General features: G+C 35.8%; 1 protein-coding gene and 1 pseudogene across 1 annotated transcript in view; both read right to left on the bottom strand.

Moving 5' to 3' along the window:
- HPSE2 (heparanase 2 (inactive)) overlaps positions 1-27,836 on the bottom strand; it is a 693,243-nt gene that overhangs the window by 546,661 nt on the left and 118,746 nt on the right. The gene's annotated exons all lie outside the window — the stretch shown is intronic.
- On the bottom strand, positions 14,633-24,125 carry LOC131830012 (large ribosomal subunit protein eL6-like; annotated as a pseudogene).

The raw sequence follows: 27,836 nt of genomic DNA, 5'->3' as shown, positions 1-27,836 counted from the left end.
ATTAATTTTTGTATGTGGCATAAAGTAGGGAAAAAATCTAAATTACTTAAAGTTGTAAAGTCAACTATTCAGCACAATTTATTAAATCTGCATTTCCTTAATGATCTGAAATGTCACAACTTTTTTATAAATAATTTCCATATATATTTACTTTTTTCTAGATTCATCCTTCTATGCCACTGATCTTTTTCACCTATCCCAATGTTTTAAAAACATTAGCAGTATAATATATTCATTTCCCAAAACTTCTTGTGTACTCTTACATATTTACTATTATAATGAACTTTAAAATCTCAACTTGCCAAATTTCATTCCCTCAAAACCCTTTTGGATTCAGATTATAATTGTATTACTAATGGTGTGACAAACGTATATTATGTGTCACCTGGTATTATGAAAGATAACACAGCATTTGGGAAGAAATAACATTTATTTCTCGCCAGGAATATGGCATGCATCTCTCTTTATTCAGATCAAGTTTTATGAACTTGGTAAATTTTACCAATTTTCACATTTAGATTTTATGTCTTCTTACTTAAATTTATTTTAATTTAGACCAAGCTATTTTTAATGCTTATACCTAGATATAGTCTAGTTTGAAATTGAAACAATAAGGATAAATCTTTAAAATCATTCAAGTAAGAAAAAAGTTTTATGTGAAGGAACAAAAGTCATATTTCTATTCTATACCAAATGCAAAACAACTATGTATTACAGAATTAATTAAGGGGAAATGATTGTGGCCACAACTTTTTATAAACCAAGTTACCATTTATGAGTGAAGAAAACAGAAAAATATTCTCAGATATTCGTGGGCTCATACAATAATTCACTCCATTATCCACCCTCAGAAATGCCCTACAGACATATACCTACAGACTGACAGAAGAATGGTACAAATTCATAATATGGATAAAGAATCGTGAAAAGAATCTTAAAATATGAAGACAAGTGAGGCTTTCAGCAATAGTTGGTAAAGACATCAGCAAATATTCTCCTCATAAATCAGTTTTAGCAGGTGTAAATAACAATGCAGAACTGAAAAGAAACTGAACTATCCAGAAGAAACTATGCAGTAACTGAAAAAGCAACCCTGGAAACAAACAAAGCAAAGAACTACATAAGCTCTTCACAAATCCCTGGCAACAGGCATGCACAGAAGATACCAGAAAGAGCCAGGCAGAACGTGAAGCCAGACGTGTGAACTGTCTGAACTTTGAATACACTCTTCTGCATACAAATTCATCAATAGAAGGTGAAAACCTTAGGGTTGAGGGAACTTAGGCACAATATCTCTGAATCTACTAATGACCTCTAACTTATACAGGTACAAGGCAACCCATTAGAAACTAAAATTTTAAAAATAAAAATAAGAATAAAAAACTAAACAGAAATATCAACAGCTGAACACCATAGAGAAGACACATTCCTCTGTATAAGTACAAGCAAATTACTAAAAACTAACAAAAATAAAGCAAAAAAATAAAACACACAAACTGTAAATGGGGAAAAAATTCAGTCAGAGTTGCTACAATATATTATCTAAAATGTCCAGCTTTTAGGGGTGCCTGGGTGGCTCAGTGGGTTAAGCCTCTGCCTTCGGCTCAGGTCGTGATCCCAGGGTCCTGGGGTCAAGGCCTGCATTCAGGCTCTCTGCTCAGCAGGGAGCCTGCTTCCCCCTCTCTCTGTCTGCCTCTCTGCCTACTTGTGATCTCTCTCTCTCTGTCAAATAAATAAATCAATAAAATCTTTAAAAAAATCAAAATTAAAAAATAAAATGTCCAGCTTTTATAGTAATCAAAACAATATGGTACTGGCACAAAAACAGCTACATAGATCAACAGAACAGAATAGGAAGCCCAAAAATAAATGCACACTTATATGATCAATTAATCTGTGATAAAGGAGGCAAGAATATACAATGTGGAAAAAAACAGTCTCTTCAACAAATGGTTAAGAAAACTGGGCACCTACATGCAAAGAATGAAACAAAACCACTTTCTTATACATTCATACACAAAAACAAACTCAAAAAGTTTTAAATACATATTTGTGAGACCTTAAACCATAAAACTCGTAGGCAGTAATTTCTTTGACACTGGCCTTCCCAACATTTTTCTAGACATGCTTCCTTAGGTAAGGGAGACAAAAGAAAACTTAAATTATTGTAACTATACCAAAATAAAAAGATTTTGCACAGCAAAGGAAGCTATTAGAAAAACAAAAAGACAGCCTACCAAATGGGAGAAGATACTTGCAAATGATATATCCAATAAGGTGTTAATACCCTAAATACATAAAGAACTTAGACAATTCAAAACATAAAAAACCCCCAAATCATCCAATTAAAAATGGGAAGAGGACCTGAATAGACATGTGTCCAAAGAAGACAATAGACGAACTACTGACACATGAAAAGATGTTCAACATCTCTAATCATCAGGGAAATGCTAATCAAAACACAGTAAGACCTTATACCTGTCAGAATGGCTAAAATCAAAAACACAAGAAACAACAACTCTCGGCAAGAATGTGGAGAAAATCATGTACTGCTGGTAGGAATGCCAACTGGTGTGGCATATACTGTGAAAAACAGTATAGAGGCTCCTCAAAAAGTTAAAAATAGAAATACCATATGATCTAGTAATTTCACTACTGGGTATTTACCCCAAGAAAACAGAAACACTAATTCAAAAAGACATATGTAGCCCTATGTTTATTTTATCATTATTTACAATAGCCTAGATATAGAAGAACCCAAGTGTCCATCGCTAGATAAAGATGTGGGGTGTGTGTGTGTGTGTGTGTGTGTATTACTCTATACCCACTAAAATGTCAATAATTAGACTGACAGTACCAACTGTTGGCAAAGATATGGAGAAACTGTAACTCTCAGACATCACTGGTAAAAAGGTGAAATGGTAGTCACTTTGGAAAAATTCAGTAATTTCTTAAAAAGTCAAACATATACTTAAATGCTCAAACAGTTCTACTCCTCCTAAGTATCCACACAACAGAAATGAAAGCATATGCCTATACAACAAATATTTATAGTAACTTTTTTATAGTAACTTTACTCATAACTACAGAAAACTAGAAACAAACCAAATGTGCCTCCATAGATGAATGGATAAATTGTAACAGAATACTATTCAGCAATAAAAAGGAATGAAATGTGATATATTCACGGAATGGATGAATCTCAAAAAGTATTATGCTAAGTGAAAGAACCCATTTCCATTCATATGATATTCTGGAAAGGGAAAACTTAAGGAACAGATATCACATGAGAGACAACTAAAGACTGGGATAGGGAGACTGAAAAGGAGCATAAGAGAACTTTTCTGGATGACAGAAATCTCTATCTTGATGGCAGTGGTGGCTCCATGACTATAATTTATAATCATTTGTTAAAATCATTTTTACTGCATGTAAATTATATCTTAATACACTTGACTTTATGAAATTTTAAAATACATGTACTTTTGACCTAGACATCCCACTTTGAGAAATTTATTCCACAGAAATAAATCTACTCTCAGTAAATGAGAATATTCATGCTTCTTCATTCTAGCATGGTTTATAGTGGCAACTTTTTAAACAATACAAATAATAATTATTGATAATTTTATCAAAAATATTTTGACAGTATTTTCAGCAGCAAAAACATTAAAAACCAATCTAGCTCACAATTGGCTATTACTTTAAAATCTATTATAAATACCCTTACTGCAAAAGAAAATCTTTTTTGCTATTCTATTTTTTTTTTTTTGAAGTTCTATTTGTTCTTTCTTTAAAGGTTTTACTTAAATTCCAGTTAGTTAACATACAGTGTAATATTAGTTTCTGGTGTACAATTTAGTGATTCAACACTTGCATATAACACCCAGTGCTCATCACAACAAGTGATGACCTTAATACCCATCACCTATTTAACCCATTCCTGCACCCACCTCCCCTTTGATAACCACCAGTTTGTTCTCTATACTCTATAGTTAAGAGTCTGTTTCTTGGTTTGCCTCTCTCTTTTTCTCCCCCTTTGATCATTTGTTTTGTTTCTTAAATTCCACATATGAATGAAATTAAATGGTATTTGTATTTCTCTGACTGACTTACTTCTTTAGTATAATACTAATACTCTCTAACTCCATCCCCATCATTGCAAATGGCAAGGTTTCATTCTCTTGATGGCTGAATAACACTCCATTGTGTGTGTGTGTGTGTGTGTGTGTGTGTGTATGCATGTGTGTATGCATGTGTGTGTGTGTGTATATATATATATATATACACACACACACACATACAATATACACAATATACACACACACACACACACATACAATATACACACACACATACATACCACATCTTTAGCCATTCACCAGTTAATGGAAATTTGGGCTCATTCCATAATTTGGCTATTATTGATAACGCTGCTATCAGGGTACATGTATCCCTTTGAATTAGTATATTTGTATTCTTTGGGTAAACACCTAGTTGTGTGATTCCTAGATCATACAGTAGTTCTTTTTTTAACTTTTTGAGGAACCTCCATACCATTTTCCAGAGTGGTTGAACCAGTTTGCATTCCCACCAACAGTGTAAGAGGGTTCCCCTTTTTCCAAATGCTCACTAACACCTGCTATTTCCTGTGCTGTTAATTTTAGTCATTCTGACTGGTGTGAAGTGATATCTCATTGTAGCTTGATTTGCACTTCCCTGATGGTGAAGGATGTTGAGCAACCTTTCATGTGTTTGTTAGCCATCTGTATTTATTCTTTGGGGAACTGTCTATTCATGTCTTTTGCCCATTTTTAATTGGATTATTTGGTTTTGGGGTGTTGAGTTTTATTGATATGTCATTTGCAAGTATCTTCTCCTATTCTGTAGTTTGCCTTTTAGTTTTGTTGATTTGTTTCTTTTTTTTTAATTTTTAATTTTTCATAAACATATATTTTTATCCCCAGGGGTACAGGTCTGTGAAGAGCTTTTTATTTTGATGAAGTCACAATAATTTATTTTTACTTTTGTTTCCCTTGCCCCCAGGAGACATATCTAGCACAAGTTCCTACCATTTTACTTCTTCAGAGTCTGAATTTTTTATATAGCTAACATTTTGAGCTAGGTATCAAAGTATACATCCTACTTGGATTATCCCATTTAATCTTAACACCATTTAGCAGTAGTTACTACTATTATCCTTATTTTACAGATAAGGAAACGGATTCTAGAGAAGTGAAGTAAGTTATCCAAAGTCACATAACTAAAAAATGGCAGAGCCAAGATTTGAGGCTAGTCTGATTCTAGACTCATGTTCTTAACCATCATTCTTTTCTCTTCGAAACTGACTTTGTGCCTTGATTTGCAAACTTTGGAAAAATACTTTATAAAACCAACACACTGAACAACCAACAACCCTTTAAAAAATATTTTGTGGGGAAACATTTGTGGGGGACTTTTCTTATGTCTCTGAATGGAAACTTGGGCAGTTCCATGGTTTTTAATTCTCACTCTCAGATAGCAAATGTCTAATCTCAGGTTATCAGATCTTTATACTTCATTCAAACTATATCTACTCCCTACTAAAAGGGTCACAGAAGGGTAAAGAAAAAGAAAGGAAAGCAATAAAATTCTTATTTAATTAGTACTGCTATAATTCGGCTTCATGCTCTCTGAAGGTGAGAGCGCCTTTACAGATATTTCAAAGCATCATACACACACTCAATGCTGGCAGTCTGTCACATTCATTTCCCTCAACTTGGGAGACTGCACTCTACCCTGGCAGCTCTTTCCTTGGGCTCCCAGGAAAGAGTAAGGTCCACCTTGTTGAGGCCTGTTTGCCTGTCTGTGAACTTCTACTGAACTGGATAAGACATCCCCCATACTGCCCTTGTAGGTATGATCCCATATCTGACCTGCTATTCCTTTAAAAATCCTCCTCAAGGGGCACTTGGGTGGCCCAGCCGGTTAAGCATCTAACTCATGATTTTAATTCAGGTCATGATCTTGTGAGTCAGGAAACTGGGCCCTGTGTTGGGCTCTTCATTCAGCAGGAGCCTGCTTGAGATTCTCTCTCTCAAATAAATAAAAATCTTTTTTTAAAAAATTCCTCAAATATCTAACAAGATATAATTTAATACCCTCCTTTTAGATGAGGAGTCTTTAAGACTGTGTGGCCAGTTTCTAGGTATAACCTTCTGCACCATGGACTGGTACTCAGCTTTAGTATGTAACTAACACCTATTGTATATTGATGCCTTAGTAAAAACTTCTAATTTAACATGTTGCTCTAATTCCAATTCCATACATTGGAATGTAAAATGTGTAACTCAATCTCCACATAATTCCAAGAGTACACAGGCCAGGGCCTCTCCTCAGCCATCAGACTCTGAAGCAACTATAAGGAAGAGTCTGAGAACTCTAATTCCCGGAATATTTGGTTCTTCCTTTAAATATCTGCATTCATTCTCAAAAGGCTGGTTGACCAGAGATAATTTGGTAATTAAAATAGTCAGGAATGAGGTAAAATCTACAGTTGGCATTGGAAGTTATGTGCCCCCATATCCTTTTTGGTAACATTCTATATTCTCCTTATCATTTCTGACAAGAGCCCTCCAGAACACCAAACTCTTTGAGAATTCTTTGGCCTAGCTCTACTTCTCATTTTCCAAAACATATTCCATTGTATTTAATCTCTGGTGATCCAAACAAAAATTTCAAAACATTTAACCTTCTATCACTGGTCATCTGGCCAAGAATTAATAGTAATAAATTTTCTTCAAATCCTTGAAACAACTAGTTTGAAAATGCTTATCATTGCATGAAATCTGGAATTTCATGGAAATGATTCTCCTGAAAATGCAAACTGCCTATTTATTTTTAAATGGTAATTTTATAATTTCTTATTTGATGACATGTTTCTGTGAGGAATTAAGCAAATATGTGCAGCAGCATGCTAAGTGAAAATTGGGAAGAGCTGTTTCTAAGAGAGAGTGCTCGAAGTCTTACTCAGGGACAAGAACATTAATGGATTTTGAGGTATATTTTCCTAGAATCATTGAAATTTTTATGGTAAATAAGCTAATTAGGCTATTTAGTGTTCTGGTACTTGTTAAAAGGTTTGCTTTAAGTGTCTTTTGGTGGAGCAGTTTTCACACTGTTACTAATTTTTTGGATGTCAGATTTCTTTAAGTTAGACTTGTGTGTATTCCAAATTAGGTGATCCATAAGGAATAAAGCATAAGGGCAATGGTTTGCCTTGTGACTTCACTTTTCTGATGAGAAATAATAATAAGTAGAGCTTATTTTTCCATTTCTTCAGCTTTTTATTTCTTGTTACAATGGAGTGAGCTGTCCAAGCTCCTTATGTGCCAGACCAGAAGTCACAATGTTTATTTTTAATTCTAATTGTTGATGAAATTCCTCTCTATAAAATAAAGATGAATAATAACTCCCACATGCACACAGGATTTTAGGATTATGCCAGAAAACATATCTGAAAGCCCCTAAGATAGTGGCTACTTTAGGCACTTACCCATTTGTTGGGTCTAAATTTGTTGATGATGAACCATTCCAACTTATAAACAGTTGTTTTATAAATATCCATATACAGGCTGAATATTTTGAACTTAATAACAATTTCATAATGAAACAATGATATGTACAGTAATTAAATTACCAGATTTTCCAAAAAGCTATTCTTATCTAACCTATAGTAGAATAATGGTATTTGTCTGAAAATCCCTACCAAGGGAGCTATAACTCTGATATGATGGAGTACCTGAGAATAGCAGAAAGAACAGGAAAATGGAGATGGTTGTAAAAGTAACAGATACATCTTAACCAGGTGCCATTATTCCCACTTCCTAAATCCTTCTCCCTCTAGCCAGTCTGTGACATCTTCCAAGCCTCCTAATTCACAAATATTACTTCAATGATGCTAATGGTACTTCTCCAAATTCAAGACAGAGAACTGATACACTTGAAATAGGTATTTCTAGTGAAAGAACTGGGGAACAAAGTCTTGAAGGAAACATGTGAATACTCCTGTTTCAAAGATAAAAATTACACTGCTCTGGGGAAGTAAGGGTCTAGTCTCAAACACACTTTCTCTGGAATTTTCATCTCTCTTAGTCATGCCCCAACAATATATTGATGAGGTCCATTTCATGAATAGCTTTGCCAACTTCTGACTCATATTTCATAGAGAGATGGTATCAGGTTAAGAAAGAAGAATTTGGGTGCCTGGGTGGCTCAGTGGGTTAAGCCGCTGCCTTCAGCTCAGGTCATGATCTCAGGGTCCTGGGATCGAGTCCCGCATCAGGCTCTCTGCTCAGCAGGGAGCCTGCTTCCTCCTCTCTCTCTGCCTGCGTCTCTGCCTGCTTGTGATCTCTCTCTGTCAAATAAATAAATAAAATCTTTAAAAAAAAAAAAGAAAGAAAGAAGAATTTAATTTTAGAAAGCCAAAGTCACAATTGCTGCATGATTCTACCAACGTCCATTCATTCTATTAAACATTCATTTACATTTTTCCAGGTCTGTGCATGGTACAGAGGGTACAACAGCAAGCAAAACATGGATCTTGCTTTAGATGGGCTAACAGGGGTGCATATATCTCTTCAAATAAGTGTTTTCATCTTCTTTGGGTAAGTACCCAGTAGTGGAATTACTGGATAATATGATAATACTAGTTTTAATTTTTGAAGAAGCTCATGGTCTAAGATGAAAAGAAATATTCTAAGGAAAATTTTATTTGGTCTTACTCATATCCTGGCCCATACTTGAACTAATCCCTGTGGTAATTTGGCATTATATTTCTACCCCTGAGGTGAGAAAGATGGGGTATGGATCAGAAAGACAGGCAAAGAACACAAAGATTGCATGTCCCATATAATGACATTAGGGTTCTCCAAAGAAGTGGGATGGTAAAAGAAATGCTATAATCAGAAAGAAGAAAACAGAATATGTTGGCTTAACATACAAGAAACCCTTTCCCATGGATAGTGCAAGTCAGAAAGAAGACATATAGTCACGTACATGACAAGACATATAGTCAAGTGCATGAGGTTTCACAAAGCTACATATCTGGACAGCTCATCAGGAAAACTATCATTCCCCATCTACTACAACCAAATAGAAAGAGTAAATCTATATATTCTTCATGTGAATCCTATAAAAACAACAACAACAACATGGTGATACATGTTGCTCAGTGATCTATTAGTAAAAGATCCTAATTTGGCACTCGTGAAATACAGCATGCCATTCTAGTCTTGCCAATTATTTCCCAGGCAAGTCACAGAAGAGCCACATAGGCTTGTCAACATGACAAAGTACCTAGAGGCACAACTTTTTTTTTTTTCATGAAACATTCTTCTAATTATTCATGCAACATTGATTCAGTCCACAAAAATGAAAGAGCCACATACAATAATTTACCCAATAACCTATTTAGGGCATCCCCTAGTCTGTGTAGAATAGTGCAGAAACGCTCAGGGTACAAGGTTAGGGCCAGAAAAGAGTCTGGAAATTGAGATAGGAAATCCAAGAGAGGAAAAAGCCACAGGAGGGGAGCTCCCAAAACTCTGAATAATGTCTAAGATGAAAATTATAATCTACCTACAAAATCTAAGCAGAAACTTACCACAGCACTGTGACCCTCCAAAATCTCTGCTGGAAAGCAAGAGCTGGAAAGCTGAAAAGGCTGAGCAAAGATTTCAGCTGCTGCCCAATGCAGGGAAAGAGTGTTCTGAGTGTGAATTATGCCAAGTTAAAGAGGCTTGACAAACATCTGTACTCTCCAGTAAAACTGCAGAAAGAAGTAATGCCAAGGAGTAAAGTCTATGTCTCACCCTAAGACTAAAAGAGAAACTAAAACAGATCTGCCCTATTAAAGTGTAAAAAGAAGCCTACATTAGTTCAAGGTGACCAACCAATAATTGAACTGTCTGCTTGAAATTAAAAAAAAAAAAAAAGCACTCTTCAGGGGAAAAGAACAAAATCCAGATTCTCTGTCTGTATCGAACATAATGCCCAGACACAATCAAAAACATACTAGACATGGAAATAGGAAAATGTGATCCATAGTCAAAAGAAAAAGTAGTCACTAGAAACCCCAAAATAATGCAGATGTTGGAATCAACAGATAAGTACATTTTAAATTTTATTTATTTTTTAATTCCAGTATAATTAACATATAATGTTATATTAGTTCCAGGTGTGCAATATAGTGATTCAACAATTCTGTACATTACTCAGTGTGCATTAGGAGAAGCATACTCTTAATCCCCTTCACCTATTTCACCCATTCCACCACCCACCTCCCCTTTGGCAACCACCAGTTTGTTCTTTATATTTAAGGGTCCATTTTATTTACATTTTATTTATTAGAAAGAGAGAGAGCATGAGCTAGGGGAAGGGACATAGGGAGAAGAAGCATACTCCCTGCCGAGCAGGGAGCCTGATGTGGGGCTTGATGCCAGGACCCTGAGATCATGAACTGAGTCAAAGGCAGATGCTTAAACAACTGAGCCACCCAGGAACTCCAAGAGTCCATTTTTTTGCTTGTCACTCTTTTTCTTTGTTTAGTTTGCTTCTATATGAGTGAAATCATACAGTATTTGTCTCATTCTGATAGACTAATTCACTTAGCATTATACCCTCTAGATTCATCCATGTTATTGCAAATGACAAGATTTCATTCTTTTCTGTGGCTGAGTAATAATATTCCATTGTGTGTGCATATCACATCTTCTTTATCCATTCATCTACTGATGGACATTTGGGTAGTTTCCAGACCTTGGGTATTATAAATAATGCTGCAATAAATATGGGGTGCATATATCTCTTCAAATAAGTGTTTTCATCTTCTTTGGGTAAGTACCCAGTAGTGGAATTACTGGATAATACAGTAATTCTAGTTTTAATTTTTGAAGAGCCTCCATACTGTTTGCAGACAAGTATCTTAAAGTTGCTATTATAAATATAATCGAGGTCTAAAAGAAAAGTGATCATAATAGATGTGAAGATAGGATATTTAAGCAGAAAAATAGAAACTTTGCACAAGAACCAAATGAAAACCCTAGAAATGAAATCTGCAATATCTGAAATAAAAAATTCAATAGATGGGCTTAACAAAAGATTGGAACCATCCCCCCCAAAGTCACAAACTTGAAAAGTTCTTTGGCTGAAGAGAAATGACATCAGATGGGACTCAACACATATAAGGAGAAAAAGAGCAGACTGGAGGGGCACATGGATGGCTCAATTAAGTATCTGACTCTTGATTTTGGCTCAGGTCATGATCTCAGGATTATGAGATGGAGCCTCATGTCAGGCTATGCATTGAGTGGGGACTCTGCTTAAGGTTCTCTCTCTCTCTACGTTTCCCTCTGCCCCCTCCCGTCACTCTCTTTAAAAAAGTAGGGGGGTGGAGATTGGATATGGTAAATATGTGGATAATCTTAACAGATGATATATTTTTTTAAAGATTTTATTTATTTATTTATTTGCAGAGAGAGAGAGAAACTGCGAGAAAGGGAACACAAGCAGAAGGAGACGGAGAGGGAGAAGCAGGCTTCCCGCCAAGCAGGGAGCCTGACGCAGGGCTCGATCCCAGGAGCCTGGGACCATGACCTGAGCCAAAGGTAGATGCTTAATGACTGAGCCACCCAGGCACCCCAACAGATTATATTTTTCAATCTCTATTCATTTCTTGAAAAAACAACTGTGTATACTTAATACTACTGAACTATACACTTAAAAATAATTATGATAAATTTTGTATGTTTTTTACCACAATAAAAAACTTAATATTTAATGAAAAAAGCAGAATATTGTATTGTGGGGATTACAATACTCATAGATATAAATATATATACAATACTCATAGATATAAAATATATAAAACAATATCACAAAGGATGGGGTATCTAAGTGGAATTACAGTGTTATGCAAGCTTTACTGCAGTTAGTATTATATTAATTCTTTTTTTTTTAGATTTATTTATTTGTCAGAGAGGGAGAGAACAAGCAAGAACACAAGCAGGGAGAGAAGCAGGCAGAGGGAGACGTCTCCCTGCTGAGCAAGGAGCCTGATGCAAGATTCGATTTCAGGACCCTGGAATCATGACCTGAACTAAAGGCAGACACTTAAATGACTGAGCCACCCAGGTGTCTTGTGTCCCAGTACTACATTAATTCTAAGCAGAATATGATAATTTAAAGGTCAATACTGTAATCTTTAATACAACTACTTAAAAATAATACAGAAGTTAATCTAAAAGTCATTAAAATAACTAAAATAAAACATTAAAAATTTGATTAACTCAAAAGTAGATAGTAAAGGAGAAAAATAGGAGGAGGGAAAGGTAGGAGAAACAGAAAGCACAGAGGAAAATGGTAGACTTAGAATTCTACTTTCAACTATGTTTAAGTAACTGGTATTAAATCAGCCCTCCTGAAATAAACTATAAATCTGAACAAACCATTTAAGACAAATTTATTAAGACAAATTTATCAGATAACAACAGATAGCACATAACTGCAACCCTTGAAAGAAAGAAACTCATGAGGTGAGTGAGCCCAGGATCACCTAACTCTCTAACTGGATATAATTTTCCAACTGTAATACAGAGAAGCTAGAGCCTGAGCTGATTGAGGTGATATGAGGAGGCAGAAATCAGAGTTTGGGTTGGTTGAATTAGCTGTAATCTATAACACAAGGTAACAGAAAAAGGTGGCTGTGCAGAGAAGGCCCCAGGAGTCCTGTCGGAGGTCCTATATAAATCCCTGAGGACAAGGCTATACATGTTCAGAGTGAGACCATGCGAGTTTACCAGATAGCAGTTAATGTAGAGTTGAGAGGGAAATAGAGATATTAAAAAAACAAGCACTGCTAGCAAATTCCTGGTCCCTTCAGAGTGGAGAGATCCTGCTAATATTTTGATAACATCATTATTGGCATTCAGTTGAAACAGTAGAAAGCCACACCATAGGAGTAACAACCAAGACTTAGTGTAAGACCTACTCTAGATGCATCCTAACAAAGTATGAAACCAAGTTTTAATAAGATCCAGAAGAGAAATGGAGTTTGAAATTTAAGTCCTGACAAGTTAGTCGAGCTTGAGAAACATCCTGAACTTTCCACAGATCTGTGGAAATTAAATTAAATTACAAGTCAAAAATAATGAGATAATTAGAAAATCACCTAGTATCTGGACTTGAATCTTTTCTAAATAGCCTGTGGTCAAGGAAAAATTACAAGAGAAATTAGAAAATACTTCAAACTAAAAATCTAGTAACTTACCAAAATTCATGGAACACAGACGAAACAATGTTTAAAGGAGAAATTTAGTTTTAAATTCACACATTAGAGAAAATAGCAAGATGTAATATCTATTACCTAAGTTTCCAACTTAAGAAACTAGATAAAGAACAAATTAAATCCAAAGTAAGTCATAAGAAAGGAACAATAAAGATCAGAGTAGAAATCAGCAAACAGAAAATCGACAAAGCCAACACTTTTTCTTTTAAAGTATTAATTGAATTAACAAACACCTAGCAAAAAAATTAAGAAAAAAAACCCAAGAAAATCACAAATAAACAATATCAGGAATTACAGAGAAGCATCACTACAGATCCCACAGACATTAAAAAGATAATAATGTAATATTATGAACAACTCTATGGCAATAAATTCAACAACTTAAAAAAAATGGGCAACTCTTTTTTAAAAAAGACAAAAATTGGGGCACCTGGGTGGCTCAGTGGTTAAGTGTCTGCTTTTGGCTCAAGTCATGATCCCAGGTCCTGAGATGGATCCCCAGCCCTGTGTTGGACTTCCTGCTCTGCAGGAGACCTACTTCTCCCTCTCCCACCGCCCCCACCATTTGTGTTTCCTCTCTTGCTCTCTCTCTCTGTCAAATTAATTAATTACATAAATAAGACAAAAACTTATGAAGAAATACAAAATCTGAATAGGGCCTATATGTGTGAAAGAAACTATAATAAAAATTTCACACAAATAAAACACCACGCCCACTTGAGTTCACTGGAAAGTTCTATCAATCTTTAAGGAGACTTAATATCAATGTTACATAAACACTTCTGGAAAATAAAAGAGAAAAGAAAGTTTTTGCTTTTTAAGTCAGCTTAACCGTGATACCAAAATCTGAAAAAGACATTACAAAAACAGAAACTTACAGACAAATAGCCCAAATCCTCAACTGTATTAATGGGAAAAGATGGTATTTTCAACAAATGCTGCTAAGATAAATGGATAAACATATGAAAAAAATGAATATTAATCTCTCCCTGACACAATTAACTGATGTGAAAGCCTCAGTGTAAAAGAAAAACTATAAAATGTCTAGAAGAAAAAATGAAAGAAAATTTTTGTGAGCTTGTGAGTTGACAAGGATTTCTTAGATATAACACCAAGAACATTAAGTATAAAAGAAAATTTTGATAAACTGGACTTACCATAATTAAAACTTTCTGCTCTACAGAGCAGAATTGAGTTTTATAAAACTGAATAATAAGTTAGTTCACTAAATGGAGAAAGCATAAACAGATAGTGGAGAACAACTCAGAACTTATTTTACTTATTTATTATTTGAAATGGATCAGTTATCTACTTAGGTTCTTTGAAAGAAATTTGGAACACCAATTTGTAAAGATAAACTCCATTTGTGAGAGAAAACACAGAGCAGAAATAGCTCTAACACTGAGGAACAGCTTTGATTTTTAGCAGAATTTGTGAGTCCACAGCTTTCTGATCAACCTTGCACTGTTCTGTAATCTCATATTTCTCCTTCTCTATGTTGAAAATCTCACCTTCCTGGTGTCTGGGTTTATGCAGCTTCTCCTGAAGTAAGCATAAGTGAGATGTTTTGGAATTTTTGCACTGATCTCAATTTTGATGGACTGGCAATAACAAATTTCGGGTGTAGTCTATGCAGAGGAACTCGACTGAGGGCCAGCGATCCAGTCAGAAGTAGTAAGCCACTATTCAGTTGCTTCAGGAAAACCACCCTCTTGCTTCCCTGGTGTCCAATGAAGATAATCGAAATGGTCTCAGGAGTGGCGCTAGCTTGCAGTTTTCTCACATGCTGACTGAAAAGTTTTGCCATACCTCAACAGCTTTCAAGCCACATCTTCCATAGATAATACCTAGGCAATTTGTGAAGCTTAACCACTCAGATATCACCATTCCTGTCACCACCAACTGGGTTTTATGACAGTATCAAGAACCTTCTTTTTCCTTTCAACCCTGGATTTTGCTGCTTAATACTTCCTCTTGTACATGGTCTTTTTGTATTACATAGCTGATTGGGAATATCTATCAATTCTTCTGACTAGGTCAGACTATTAGTTGCAGGGTCCTTCTTCAGCATTTCAGCCTTGAGATTACCCTTCTTAACATTGCCTCCAGCATCAGCCATCTTGGCTTCAGGTTTCTTCTCCTTGCTATCTGGCTGCTCAGCTTTCATCTGCCAACTATCTTGTGAGCCAAAAAATTTTTAATGAACTACTGATACATTTAACAAAGATAACTATTTGGGGGGGGCAGCTAGGTAGCTAAGTAAGGTTTCAGCTCAAGTCGTGATCTCAGATTCATAGGATTGAACCCCGAGTGGGGCTCTGCACTCAGTGTGGAGTCTGTTTGTGATTCTCTGTCTCTCTACCCCTCTCCATGCTATAAATAAATAAATAAATAAATAAATAAATGAAAATCTTAAAAAGAAAAAAAAAGATGAGTATTGGAAACATTACACTAAGCTTTAAAATTTAGATACTCAAAATGGATGAAAGGCCTCAATGTGAAACAGGAATCCATCAAAATCCTAGAGGAGAACATAGACAGTAAACTCTTTGACATTGGCCACAGCAACTTCTTTCAAGACATGTCTCCAGAAGGAAGGGATACCAGAGTGAAAATTACCTTTTGGGACTTCATCAAGATAAAAAAAACTTCTGCACAGCAAAGGAAACAGTCAACAAAACAAAGTGGCAAACCATGGAATGGAAGAAGATATTCACAAATGATACTACAGACAAAAGGCTGATATCCTGGGGCACCTGGTGGCTCAGTGGGTCAAAGCCTCTGCCTTCAGCTCAGGTCATGATCCCAGGGTCCTGAGATCAAGCCCCACATCGGGCTCTCTGATCAGCAGGGAGCCTGCTTCCCTTCCTCTCTCTCTCTCCACCTGCCTCTCTGCCTACTTGTGATCTCTGTCTGTCAAATAAATAAATAAATAAATAAAATCTTTAAAAAAAAAAAAAAAAAGGCTGATATCTGAGATCTATGAAGAACTCCTCAAACTCAACACCCAAAACACAGATGGGCAGAAGACATGAACAGACACTTCTCCAAAGAAGACATTCAAATGGCTAGCAGACACATGAAAAAATGTTCATCATCATTAGCCATCAGGGAAATTCAAATCAAAACCACATTGAGATGCCACTTTACACCAATTAGGATGGCAAAAATTAACAAGGAAAGAAACAATATGTGTTGGAAACAATATGTGTGGGAAAGGATGTGGAGAAAGGGGAACCCTCTTACATTGTTGGTGGGAACTCAAGTTAGTGCAGCCACTTTGGAAAACAGTGTGAAGATTCCTTAAAAAATTAAAAATAGAGCTACCCTATGACCCTGCAATTGTACTACTGGGTCTTTACCCCAAAGATACAGATGTAGTAGAAAGAAGGGTCATATGTACCCCAATGTTCATAGCAGCAATGTCCACAATAGCAAAACTGTGGAAAGAGCCGAGATGCTCTTCAACAGACAATGGATAAAGTAGATATGGTCCATATATACAATGGAATATTACTCAGCCATCAAAAAGGATGAACACCCAACTTTTGCATCAACATGGACAGAAATGGAGGAGGATATGCTCAGTGATATAAGTCAAGCAGAGCAAGTTAATTATCATATGGTTTCATCTATATGTGGAACATAAGGAATAACAGGGAGGACATTAGAAGAAGGAAAGGAAAAGTGAAGGGGAGGAAATCGGATGGGGAGACAAACCATGAGAGACTGTGGACCTGAGAAACAAACTGAGGGTTTTAGAGGGGAAGGAGGTGGGGGAATGGGCAAGCCTGGTGATGGGTAGTAAGGAGGGCATGTATTGCATGGAGCACTGGGTATTATATGTAAACAATGAATCTTGGAACAATACATGAAAAACTAATGATGTACTGTATAGTGACTAACATAACACAATAAAAAAATCTAGACACTGAATAGTATACACAAAGTTCAAGAAAAAGTAAAATAATCTATAAAATCAATATGTATTTGCCTTATGAGACGTGGATGGACTGGAAAGGGACAGTAGGGGACTTTCTGGATGATAGAAATGTTCTAGATTCTATTTAAGGTGATGAATACATAGGTGCATACTTTTATCAAAAGCAATCAAATTGTACACTTCATATTTTTGCATTTTATAATAAATAAACTTTATTCAATTTTTCAAGTGACAATATTAAAAAAATTTAATTCCTGATGAACTATGTAATTTTCCATCTGGATTTCAAAAGCTACCAAATACCAAGTAAAATAAAACTCAATGACTCATACACCTTACATGAATCCAATTATAGACTATAACAGCTAAAATGAAAGGTCCCAAAATTTACTCACTTAATATTCTACAGATAAGAAAGGCATATCCACTATGAAAAGACCCAACAAGAAAAAGTAAGAAGTGTCTTCTGTTATCTACTTCTTCTCTTCACCTCCCCACAGTGTTCAACTTCCAAGGAAACCCCATCTGAACACTCTGAAGACCAAAAGCTGTCCATAAGCTTTCAACCCTTGTCACCATAAGCTAGGAATAACTGCAGACAAAACTTATCCTCAAAACAATAACCAGGACCAACCCAAAAGCAATCACTTCTTTGGTAGCCACGTTAAGGTCATTCAAGTCAGTGAGACTGACTTTTCTCAACATTAACCTGGGATTCTAATCCAGCTGACATGGAGATGAACTTATTTTGTCCAGCTGGCTACAAAAGCATATGCATGAATTCTTTTTTGCTCACCCTCATGCTAGCCTTTCCCTCCCCTCTTCCTGTTTCTTTTCTTTTTCACACATGCACAAACAGTCACGTCGTCATATGAGACAAGTGAACACTGAAACTTATGGGTAAAAAAACAGATGTTTTCCAATTATCCTTCACAAAACCATATTTTATATCAGGTTCTTCTATGGATTTATAGCCAATGAAGAGAGGTTACTACATTAGCTCATGGAGGGGGATGATAAAAACTGGAAAGGAAGAGTCAGACAAGGCAAAGAGAAGCTATCCAGAAGGCTGCAATTGGAGAAGCATGACAAATGGGCAGCACAGTTTTAGAGGGTTCCGGCAGAAAGGCAGATTGCCTGACTGGGAGAGATTCTCCACAGCTGGAGCATCGCACACACCATCTGGAATTTTTTAAATCTGCTTTCCCCAGGTGATCTGATTCTCAGAGTGCCAGTGGAGATGAGAAAAGAAGTAATTGTATAGCTCAGAACAGCTCCAAATGTTCCCCAAATTAGTTAATGAAATCTTGTTTGAATCAGTTTCAGCTTTTCCTCCAAACTGAGCCCCTAGTTTTGTGGTGGTGTTCCCCCACTAAAAAAATCAAATGGTAGGAGTTTAACCCCTAAATGTTTTCGATACAGTGGAACAAAACATGATTCCCAGCACAATGGTCAAAAATGGTGCTCCAACTGTTAGATCTGGTTCGAATTTCCCAAGACAGGCCAACAAAGCTTCATTTTCAGTCTCACTCTTCTTGACTGGTCTTCACACTACTTTTAGCTGTTGCCAAATGGAGAACCTACATACTGAGGTCCCCAGTTTTTGTTCCCAGATGGTCCAAACTCCAGATTTAAAACAATAAGGGAAAATACAATTTTAATAATTAAGAGCAATTATAAACCAAACTCTCATAAAAATGAAAGACTTTGTTTTTCTTTTTTCTCAATATATATGTGTCTGTGAATATGAAGGTGGAATGCAGTAGGGGTACATGCAAAAAAAAGAAGAGATAAAGCTTACTGGGGAATAAGAAGGTGAGAGAAAGAATAAAAAGTAGCAGGAAAGGAATTCTGCCTCTATCATCTATCTCATATCTTCCCCTAGTTGACTTTTTTTTTTGTCTCCTATCTTGTTTTATACCAGAACTATAAAGCAGCTTTTTCTATAAAGGGCAAGATAGCAACTTAGCAGCTATTTTAGGCATTGTGGGCCATGAGGGTTATGCCACAAGTACTAAACTTTGCCACTGTAGCATAAAGACAAACAGAGACAATATGCAATGAATGAACATGGCTTTGTGCCAACTTATGCATAATGAAATTTGGATTTCAAATACTTCTCACATGTCATGAAATAATATTGTGATTTTTAAAACCACTTAAAAATGTAAAAGCCATTCTTTGCCCTCAAATCAAGCAAAAAAAAAAAAAAAAAACAAACCTGTCAGCAGGTTGAATTTGGCCCATGGGCCACAGGTTGCCAATCCCTGTTTATTATTAATAAATGCCATTATTCAAGGTTCAACTGCAGAACTAAACAATGGCTGCAGCAAGAGTCTCACATGATTCCTTACTCACAGTAGCTTTTCAAAATTGAAGCCTTCCATTATACCATGAGGAACTGTGATAAACTCGTCATTCTCATGATCACAGATGCCTAAAGGTATAAATAAATTTGTATCTAAAATACAGTCCTGGGGCACCTGGGTAGCTCAGTGGGTTAAGCCTCTGCCTTCAGCTCAGGTCATGATCCCAGGGTGCTGGGATCAAGCCCCACATTGGGCTCTCTGCTCCACGGAGAGCCGGCTTCCTCCTCTCTCTCTCTCTCTGCCTACTTGTGATCTCTCTCTCTGTCCAATAAATAAATAAAATCTTTAAAAAAATAAAAATAAAAAAATAAACTCCTTCCCTGCTTTTAAACTTAAAATCTTCTCCTTTACCTATTCTTTTTATGGATCTTCTTCATTGTTGCTGGCATCAAGAAAGGACAGTGTCTTGATGATCATAAACATTTTCAAGTATCTACCAGTGCTTTACTATGATGATGATAAAGATTAATACAGAGAGTGGTACTTTTTTTTCTCTTTCTTCCCCCCCACAACCCCACTTTTGTTTACATGAAAACACTAACATGTCCACTCAAACAAATTAGCATCTCTATGTAGGCAGACTATTTTCTGGGAACAAAAATCTCCTATGTCATTCTTCAGTATCTGAACTTACAATTATAAGTTACGATTTTAAGAAAGGGGAAAAGAAACTGGATACAAAAAGATAAGCAATAGTAGTTTGTAACTTTTAAGTTTGGGCACAGCACTTTTCACAAGACTTTTCACTAAAGGGACCATTCTTAGCCAAAGGCACTAAGCCAGGAGCTGGTGCTACAGATATGGTCCTGTCCTCAAAAAACTTAGTCTACTTGTGGAGACATACATAAGAGGTAAAAAGAAGAGTAATATAATAAACCATGAACACTTCACAGATTTCAATATATATTAAAATATACAACAGGATAGAATTCCACACAGATGTTCTAAAAATGAAAGCTTAGAGAAATTGTATGAAAAGAATTCCAAGTCAAAAATATATTGAAAAGATAGTTTTGCCTAACAAAAACAAAATTAGAAAAATACCCAAAAAGTCAATAATGAAGTATAAGTCCCCTACCTACTCTCCCCAAAAACCTATGGATTAAAAGGAAGGATCATCCCGAAAGAAAGACAATTGAAAATATAGTAAAATATAAGAAATAAAGCATAAAAGATATAATAAAATGATATATGGACATAATTAAATGTCCTTGTGACATATATTGGGAGTTATATTTTTTAGGTTTAAAGTCAACAGTGAATTTAAAAGTTTGAGCTAGTGTGTTTAAAACTGTACAGAAAATGCCAACATTTGGGGAATGCAAACTGGTGCAGCCACTGTGGAAAAAACAGTATACAGATTCCTCAAAAAGTTAAAAATAGAACCACCATATGATCCAATAATTGCACTACTGCATATTTACCAAAAAAAATACAAAACACTAATCCAAAGGGATACACGCACACCTATGTTTAGAGCAGTATTATTTATAATAGCCAAATTATGGAAGCAGCCCAAGTGTTCAACAACAGAGGAACGGATAAAGAAGATGGGGTATGGTATATAATAATGGGATATTACTCAGCCATCAAAATGAATGAAATCTTGCCATTTTCAATGATGAGGATGGAGCTAGACAGTATTAATGCTAAGTGAAATAAGTCAGTCAGAGAAAGACAAATACCATATGATTTCACTCATATGTGGAATTTAGGAAACAAAAATGAGCAAAGGGGAAAAAAAGAGAGAGAGAGACAAACCAAGAAACAGACTCTTAGCTACAGAGAACAAACTGATGGTTACCTAAGGGGAGGTGCGTGGGTGGAAGGGGTAATGGGTGCAATAGGTGATAGGAATTAAAGAGTACACTTATCACGAAAAAAATAATAAAATAAAATAAAAAGATATACAAACTATATTGAAATACATGCAGATAAGTGTCTAAAAAAACACAATAAAGACATTTCTGAAAGTAATAGATAGATAGATAGATAGATAGATAGATAAAAATAATCCAAACATGGGTAACAAGAAAGAACTAAAGGTACCTAAGCATCTGGTGATAAGAACAGATGACAAATAATCCAGGAACTCAGAGAAGGCAGCAGGGAGTCTGTTTCTCTCTCTCCCTCTGCCCTCCTTTCCCCCTCCTCTGCTCAAGTGCATGCTCTCTTGCTCTCTCTCTCTTTCAAATAAATAAAATTTTTTTTCAAAAATAGAAGCATTTGTTAATAAAAAGAATAACTTACAGAAATTTCCTTCTGCTAAGAAGTATGAGAGGAGGATGGGACGCCTGGGTGGCTCAGTTGGTTACGCACTGCCTTCGGCTCAGGTCATGATCCCAGTGTCCTGGGGTCGAGTCCCACATAGGGCTCCTTGCTCAGCAGGGAGCCTGCTTCTCCCTCTGCCTCTGCCTGCCACTTTGTCTGCCTGTGCTCACTCTCTCTGACAAATAAGTAAATAAAATCTTTAAAAAAAAAAAAAAAAAAAGAAGTATGAGAGGAAAATGTGGCTTTTCCCCATGGTTGGGTATGAGATGGTGATTGTACATGCTTCTAGTAAGCTGCTGGTGGTAGTGGGAGGGGTAGGGGGAAATGGGCAGAAACTTCTCCAAAATTTCTATCTATAAGCCACCAAAATCCCTATCAGTAAGTCTTCTGTGCATAACTAAACTGCCTGTAACTAGTTCTTTCCAGTCAGAAAGAAGAATGAAATGTTACCATTCTTCCAATCTACCCCTAATTCCTAACAAATATTTGCTATTTAGTAGCTGAAGTTTCTAATTAAAATTTTGAGGGCATTTTATTTTTAGGGCATTTTTAGATATTTTTTTCTGTTGCATTTTTGCCAACTCTCCATCTCTCTATTGTTCACTGATACAAAGGCCTAGGAGCCCAGTATCATCACCATGACCTTCAACCAGGGCTAAAATTCTAAATTTGGAACTGGGAGATCTACTGAGATTGCAGCCAGTAATCTGTCCATAGGCACAGCCAGTGGTCAGAGCCAAAAGTCATGAAGTAAGTAAAATTAATAACCAAGACCTAAGCCAAGAGAGCCATAAAACAAAGTTGGCAAGGAGAGGCGGGGAAGGGAAATGGGTGTCAAAGCTAAGCCAAAGGAGTTACAAACACCTCATATTACCAGAACCACCTAGAGGCCATTGCAAACTATTACTGCTGCTTTAGGCACAGTCTCCTTAAATACTACTGACCAATGGCTGAGCCATAAGGAAAAGTCAGTTTGGAAGGGAACATCCTTTGTTGGGTGGCTCCTTAGCCAGTTCTCCTGTTTTCTAGTTTCCCTTATCCTGGTGCGCTATTTCTAGCAATGTAGGCTTAGATATGAATCCCTTCCTTCTTGGGCCAGTAATTTAAGCTCTATGCTAGTTCATCTGTACAATGATAATAATAATTCTTACCTTCATTGATTTGGTTTAAAGATTGTATGAGGATACATGTGAAAATCTTAAAGGTTTGACAAAATACAAATGAATTTTTTGTAAGACACACTCTTAACAAAGTTAAAAGAGAAATGTTAAACTGAGGAAAAATATTTATAACAAATACTTAAAATGTCAATATCCCTAATAATTCAAAAACTTCTACAAATCAGTATAAAAATACAAATAACACAAAGGGGGGGGGGGAATGGCAAGGCCTAAATAGGCAATTCACACACACACACACACACACACACACACACACAATACAAGATGCTCAACCACACTGGGGATCAAAAAACTGCAAACTAGGGGCGCCTGGGTGGCTCAGTGGGTTAAAGCCTCTGCCTTCGGCTCAGGTCATGATCCCAGTGTCCTGGGACAGAGCCCCGCATCGGGCTCTCTGCTCAGCGGGGAGCCTGCTTCCTCCTCTCTCCCTGCCTGCCTCTCTGCCTACTTGTGATCTCTCTGTCTGTCAAATAAATAAATAAAATCTTAAAAAAAAAAAAAAAACTGCAAACTACAGAGGGGAGGTACCACTTTTCAGCTTGGCAAGAATTGGAGAGATTGATAATACCCATGCTGGCAAGTATTTGGGAAACAGGATATTCATACATAAAGTTGGAGATAGAAAACTTTTAGGTAGGCAGTTTGCCTCTAACATTTAAAATGTGACTAACTTTCACTCTAGTTATTCTATTGCTAATAAACTATCAATCAGAAATACCATCATAAATTCATAAAAATACATGCATAAGTTATACATTAAAATACCTAAGTTGTATATAAGTGTGTGCCTATATATAGATATTTTATATCTGTATCTATACTTTTAAAAAGAAAATCACGTGCTCAAAATGACATCACTTAGGTCAAGTCATCAAACCAGGGGTTAATAACTAATTAACTGCAGTTTTGACATCCTCCAGAAATTTAAGTCTGAACTAGTCAGTCAAAATTTTCTGTGCTAAGGTTATCTGACCTCCTGCTTCCTCTACTAAGGAAAAGTGACCTTGCCTGAAACAACCCTTTTTATTTGCTAATAATTTCCTTGCCCCACCCTCCTTCCTATAAAAATCTTTCATTTTGTGCATCCCCTCTACCTGCTGGATGGGATGCTGCCCAATTCTCGAATCATTTAATAAAAACCAATTAGATCTTCAAATTTACTCAGCTGAATTTTGTTTTTTAACATACTGCTGCTATAAATGTTATATATATACACACATATATATTTATATGTGAACAGAATAAAAAGTCTGGAAGTTTATACAACTATTAATGGTATTAATTCCAGGGAAGCGGAATTGGAAAACATGGGAAGAAGGGACCTTATATTTTATATCTATGACATACTAAATATATACACAGTATGTTGTATAATTTCCTCCAATTGAATGAACTTTTCATAATTTTTAAAGAAAATGTTCTGCAGATCATAAAGCAAGTACAGGTACTATTTTTCTTAAATTATACCTTATCAACCAAAAGAAACTTAAGGTGACATACAAATGTAAAGTGTTATTATTTATTACCAGAATTTCTTACTTAAAATTATTTTAAGTCAAGAAAAAAAGTTGTGTCAAGCCTTCCATATACATAAAATGTAGTAATTTTAGGTTTAAAATATAGAATTATAGCTCTCTTTAGAAAAAGTATGATTAGAGGGACACCTGAGTGGCACAGTTGTTTAAGCATCTCACCTCAGGTCATGATCCCAGGGTCCTGGGATCAAATTCCAGGATCAAGTCCTGGGATCAAGCCCTGCTAGATCAAGTCCTGGGATCAGGATCCCTGCTCAGTGGAGGGTCTGTTTCTCCCTCTCTGTCTACCCCTCCCCCTGCTCAGGTGCTCTCTCTCTCTTTCTTTCAAATAAATAAATAAATAAAATCTTCAAAAAACAGAGTATGATTAGAGAAAAGTTCCTTGTAAACTTTAGCAAGTCTTACCCTTCTTTACTATTCTCACACTTAAAGCATATTACAGACATTACATTATTCTTAGAACATGACACCATATCTGATCTAGTTGTTTTCTAAAGTAATCACTGCAAACTAAAATTTCCTTCTTTTTATATCTTTCCTTTTTCTCAGTTTATTAAATCATTTTAAATCTGAACATATTTCTCCCAGGTACAACAAAAGGACAAGCTTAATTTTGTGAGATATAAGCAAATTAAACACACATGCTTTCCATTTCATCATGCAAGATAACATAAAAATATTACAAGTTCATAAAAAAAAAAAAAACAAGAATTCCAGTAAACCGTTTTAAGCTCAGAGGCAAGTGGAGCTTTAATGTGCCCCTTCTGTGCCCAATTCTCCTTCAGTACTGCCTCAGGTTATCCCAAGGACCCTCCTAACAATGCCTGATTTCAGAAAAGGATCTGAAAAGCAAATTGATAAGTAAAAAACACACAAAGGGAGACAAACCATAAGAGACTCCCAATCTCAGGAAACAAACTAAGGGTTCCTGGAGTGGAGGGAGGTGGGAAGGATGGGGTGGCCATGTGATAGACATTGGGGCGGATATGTGCTATGGTAAGTGCTGAGAATTGTGTAAGACTGATCAATCACAGACCTGCAACCCCTGAAACAAATAATAATAGTAATTATATGTTACTTTTAAATAACATACAAAGGAATAAAGCTATAACTGCTAAATTTCAGAAATTGATTTTTTAAATTCCACATGAGTACCCAATACTTCCAGGTACTGTATACAATGTAAGAAAGATTGATGGGCCCTATCCTCAGAAAACACAAATAACAGATAAACAAGTAGTTATACTAAAGTATGATTTACTATGAGACACAATGTTTTGAGAGGGAAGGTCTAACCAAGTGCAAAGGAGCAGAGAATTCTAGAAGAAATAAGCAAGCCAAGGAGTGAAGAGTAAATGAGCATCAACTAAACAAAGGTGTGGGGGAAGAATGAAGGCATGAAGAATGCCTTCCTGAAATCACATCACCCCATTTATCCAAAATATATGTCTGAATCTGATGAGTAGTGAAGGGGGAACAAAATTCAAACATTCTAACTTCCAGTTCTTTTCATCATTTGGAACACTAGATCCCTGGCATCCTCACCTCTCTTCAGCTTCAAATGGGTATGGAAAACAACAAAACTAAGGAAATAAGTCACAGAAAACCACAAATGCAGAGTACAAAGTGAACAGCTACAGGCAGACAGCTGGGGAAATGGTTTTGTAAGACTTTCTCTAAAGGACAAATGTTTAGAACAAAACAAAATTCCCAGGAACAGTGTATATGCTCCTAAAGACTATAGTTTTGGCAGGGCAGTAAATATTCAACCCCAATGTCCAAACAGAACAAATATCTGGATAGTCTCTGCCAAATCAAGATTAAAAACTTCTGAAATAAAAAATAGCCAGCAATAAATTTATCCATTTTCAGCTAAGCAATATTTAGAGGGGAATTTACAACTTTAAATGCCTCTGCTAGAAAAATATCTCAAATCAATAACCTGAACTTCCACCTTAAGAACGTAGAAAATGAAGAGTAAATTCAACCCACAGCAAAGAAAGGAAAGGAAAAATAAATAGTAGGTTGTAAATCAATTAAGTAGAAGTTAAAAAGGCAAAAGTAAAAAATAAATGAAACCAAAAATATGCTTCTCAGAAAATGAAAAATAAAAACAAAGTTTTTCAAATTTTAGCAAGACCCACTACCAAAAAAAAAAAAAAAAAAAAGAAGGCAAATCACGAAAATTAGGAATGTATAAGAACACATAAAAGATTGTAAGGTAGTATTATGAACAGTTTTATGCCAATGTATCAGATATCTTAGATGAACAAACTCCTAGAAAGGCACAAGTAACCAAAATTGCCTATGGGAGACATAGAAAATTTGAATGAACCCATAATGAGTAAAGACACTAAATTTATAATTTAAAATCTCTGCTCAAAGAAAAGACAGATCCAGATGGCTTTAATGGTGAACTCTATTAAGCATTTAGGAAGAAATAATACCAATCCTTCATAGACTCCTCCAGAAAATGGAGAAGGAATACTTTCCAACTCATAATATGAGGTCAGTATTCTCCTGAGAGTGTTTTCTAAACTGGGTCTGAACAAAACCCAGGATCACAGAACTCAGTTAATTCCGATACCTTTGGGTTCCAGATGGATTCTTAAGGTGAGCTATGAAGCTGGAAATGTTATCCAAGAACACGTTAAGAAAGCTCTAGAACCAACCTGGATCTCAAAAGTCCTTTAAAATGTAAGACGATCTCATGAAGAAATTGAGAATAGCTACCTTTAAAAAAAGAAAAAAAAAAAAAACCTATAAAAGAACGTCTCCCCTCCCCCATTTCTGCCGGAAGAAGTTAATAACTGGTATATTTTGGCTTATAGGATCAAGTCATGAAGGTCAGGCCTCTCAGTTCTCAAATCACTTTATAGTTTTTAGACAACCTTATTGGTTTATTGATGTTATCTCATATTTGAAGTTACTACATCTATGGGAAAAAAGTGATTTCCAGTTTTAAAAAAAAACAAAAACTTTTTCTTCCCTCTCTTCTTTCTTCTTATGTACCAAATTGTATGCACACCACAGTTTTATCTATATAGCACAAACACAGGGAATGAAAAGACAAACCACAGAACCAGAAGAAAAGATCTGTAAATCATGTATCTAATAAAGGACTTTTATTGGGAATATATGAAGAACTCTCAAAGCTCAATTACAAATAAAAAATGCAATTTTTTAAATGGGTAAATTTTTTGAAAATACACT

Source organism: Mustela lutreola, chromosome 4 (assembly GCF_030435805.1).
Source record: "Mustela lutreola isolate mMusLut2 chromosome 4, mMusLut2.pri, whole genome shotgun sequence".
NCBI lineage: Eukaryota > Metazoa > Chordata > Mammalia > Carnivora > Mustelidae > Mustela > Mustela lutreola.
Note: the sequence above shows the minus strand (reverse complement) of the source record. Positions and strands in the feature narration are given on the sequence as shown.